Below are 3,899 nucleotides of genomic sequence, written 5' to 3'. Positions count from 1 at the left end.
TCCATTACTAATATCAGATATTCCTAATGGCTTTTTCAAACTCATCCCGAAAAATTCTAAACCCTTTATCATCCTTGCATACTTCATTTTCTGCTTCAACATCTAGGCCACACGGTCTATCTCTACACTCATATAAGTCCTCAACATATTCTATCCAACTTCCTAAAATTTCACTTCTCCCCGCTGACTACCTTATTCTCTACTGCCATCGTAATACTCTCTTATTTCGTCCGAAGTCCCATAAGTTTCACTTTCTGGTACATTTCCTTATATTTCACACTCTTTCTAATTCCTCTATCTCCTCGCATTTTCTTTGGTAAAACTCTTCCCTTGCTCTGTCTGTTTCCCTTCATAACTCGTTTAATTTTCTGTACATGTTTCTGCGCTCTTCTGTATCAATCTGTTTCCACGTCTTCTTTTCCACCATTTTCTGCAATATGTTTTGTAACCCAGTTTCTTAGCCATTTTGTGTCCGCGGTAACCTACTATTTTTTCTGCAGCCTGAGGTATGCAAAGTTTAATAAGCTCCCACTGTATTTTACCACATGCACCCATCCTTTCCTCGTCTGAGTATTTTTCTTTGGGTTTTTCAACGAAAAAGTTCTTACTTCCTCTTTTTCAACTTCAGTTGAATATCAGCAAGCACAAGGTTATGATCAGAAAAAATGTCGGCCCCGGGAAAAGTCTTTGCGTTCTTCAAGCTACCTGTCTTGAATCTTGACATAGTCTACTTGATATCTTCGGCCGTTTATTGAGAATTTCCATGTTTATCTTCTTGTCTTGTACTGATTGAAGCAAATGTTCCAAATTACTAGTGAATTCTGTCTACAGAAATTGCAGTCCCTCCCTCTTTAATTTCTTTCGCCCAAACCATATTTGCCTATGACACTAGCTTCCTGTTTTTCTCTCACAACTGCATTGAAATATCCAGGGGTAAAAGTGTATCTGAAAAGGTAAGGGGACGCATGACGTCACGCCGTTCCCTGTGCCTGCCTTTGCCCATTGTAATTTTTTTTTTAGAAAGTGAGGGGATTTCTCACAATTTTCTTCTAATTCTTTGGTTGTATGTGAAATTGTCGGTGCGTATGTCTGTATCACCACTAGATCTCTCTCTCTCTCTTTTTTAACTTTAAGTCTTAACATCATAACTCTATCATCAACAAATTCTACTTTCATTACCTTCTCTTTAGTCGTTTACCAAGATATTCCCACACCAATATGACTGCTATTTTCATTATCTGAAACGCCCTATATCCTTCGCTGTTCAATTCCCCATTACGTTCCCATCTAAATTTTCACAAACACCAATTTCAGATTATTTTGTTCCATTTCTTCTTTAAAACATTCTAACTTCCCTTCCTGTGACATAGTACGTACGTTTCATGTCCTTATCCTAAACCTTTTGATCTTGCTTATTTTCCTTTCTCCATCTATGTTTCCCATACTGTTACTCTCTCGTCCAACAGTTCTTCCCAAGACATCCCTCTCCCGGAGATCCGAATGAGGGGATATTTTACCTCCAGAACTGTATTTTGACTTGCGAAAGACTATTGCACACACATTCTCTTTCTGATGTCTGCAAACTAGGGAAAAATAGAGTAATAGTTTCCTGTTGCCTTCCATCCTGCTGTATCCCAGCCATTAAAGTTACTCTGACCATACTGGGACTAATTTCCAAGGAGAACTGCTTCCTTCTCCCAGAACACACTTCGTCTGGTTACTTCATTTAAACCTTCTGGTAGCGAGCTATCGCACTCCTCACTAGCACGCAATCCTCTTCTTTTGTCATGTGTCTTCGTAAAGGTAATGTTTATCGGGGAGGTTTGTAATATATAGAGAAGGAAATGTATAGAGAATTGTGCTATACTCTCTACTGCAAAACGTCTACAAAGATGTATGTTTGGAGGATAAGGTAACAAGACTGGAATAAAGCATAATTCATTTTCACCTACCAGCATTCAGTTTAATACACACGAGTTATACCAGCATTCATCTTATATTATACACACGAGTTGTATAATACAGGGTGTCCAATATAAATGCAACCCGGAGTTTGGGATAGTAGAACTTTTGAACCTGAAGTGATACACAAGTAATGGTTATACCACACTGTGTTGTTCCTAATGTACTTCATCGTTTCTTCCTAGTTTAAAAATATATGTATGAACAAGGCCTCATTTTGGTATAACCATTATACGTGTATCACTTCAGGTTCAAAAGTTCTACTATCCTAAACTCCGGGCTGCATTGTATATTGGACACCCTGTATAAGCTCTTAGCCATATGAGATTAGGTTTCTACGTTCCCCTTTAGCTTCGCCAATTCTTCAGAGTAGTGCGCTCAGATTCTATGTGGGTGAGAAGTTAAGGTCAATTGTCATTTAACATTTTTTTCTACCATCAAACTAATGAATTATCTAGATTCTTCTAGAGGTTCCTTCCACTTAGGAGCGGCTCTACCGTATATTCAACATGTGCATTTACACAACACATTTTGGAAAATTTACAGGTAAAATTCAATACTCTGCATGAAAAGGCATATTTATAATAATTTTCTGCAGGTGGTAGCATCAAAATAGTAAATAATGTAACTGTATTTTTTCATAACTGTTGGGCTACTAGTGTAAAATCATTAGAAAGTGCTTTACGATGGTTAAAATAATAAGTGCACATGAAAGATGACTGTATTAGATATTATTTACCACCCGTAGAGTATTTCTGCACAGTGCACAAAATCTGTATTTTATTAGAAATGTAGCGGTACTAGTGTGAAATCAATACAATTCCTATAGGAATTCGGTATCATTGCGAAAACTCACTTGTTTTCACTACTTTTGCCTACGCGTATACATACTGTCGTTTTTTGCTCCTGCTTCCTTTTGGCACACTCCAGCTTCACCTTGCTCTTACTCTGTTACACAGCTTTCGTTTTAGTGGCACCTAGCACAGGTTGGTTTATGTTTCCTCTAGTTTTATGGCATATGTTGTATTTATACGGAAATCATGAAAGAATTGTAATCTTTCAACAACTAATCTGTTGATTCCATTGGATTTCATCTATACCGGAACTAAGTGTGGTATTCCTATCTCATTTTTTTAGGACAATAAATTAGAAATTAGTGGAAGAATTATAATTTTTCAATTATTATTTCTACAGGGTGGTCCGGAAATGGGTATACCCCTTTAGTTTCAACAGTATAGTGTTAGTTATGGCAGAATGTCTGTACAGTTACCTTGAAGTCTTATGAGTCATAAACATCAGTATGATCACCATCCATGTAGTGATACAGCTGAATTTTGCCCAAGTTCTCGTAGATGTTTTGCGGAGATACTCCGGAGTCACGAGGGTGAAGACGTGTTCCACAGCTGCTCTAATTCCTGCGTTGTCGTGATTGTGTGATATCGAATGTTTCTTACTTGTTGCTTTATGAAACCCCAGAGAGATGTTACCAGACAATGCCAAGCAATGTTATCAAACAAATGTGAGTAACTGTCAGAAAACACTAATTAGAAAACACCCGCCGCCTTATGCATAGTCGTTTTGACGCGTGATTAGTGCCATACTAAAGAGTTCGACTAACATAAGTTTCCTGCAGTAGTCAGATCTTTAGTATGACGCTAATCTTACTTCAAAACGACTCTGAATAAGGCCCCCGGAGTTTAGGATAGTAGAATTAGGGGTACGCTCACTTCCGGACTATGCTGTAGAAGTATGCCTAAACTTGACTTGCACGACATTTATTGCACATTGTAAGGAAATGCGGTTTTAATAATAATAATAATAATAATAATAATAATAATAATAATAATAATAATAATAATAATAAGTGTGCTGTAATTTTACCAGAAATGTTTATACTCTTATTAGATAATTTTTATACTCTAGGATTCTTCAGGTTG

The sequence above is a fragment of the Thermobia domestica genome, chromosome 15, assembly GCF_964235325.1.
Source record: "Thermobia domestica chromosome 15, izTheDome1.hap1.1, whole genome shotgun sequence".
In the NCBI taxonomy this organism is placed as follows: domain Eukaryota; kingdom Metazoa; phylum Arthropoda; class Insecta; order Zygentoma; family Lepismatidae; genus Thermobia; species Thermobia domestica.
Note: the sequence above shows the minus strand (reverse complement) of the source record.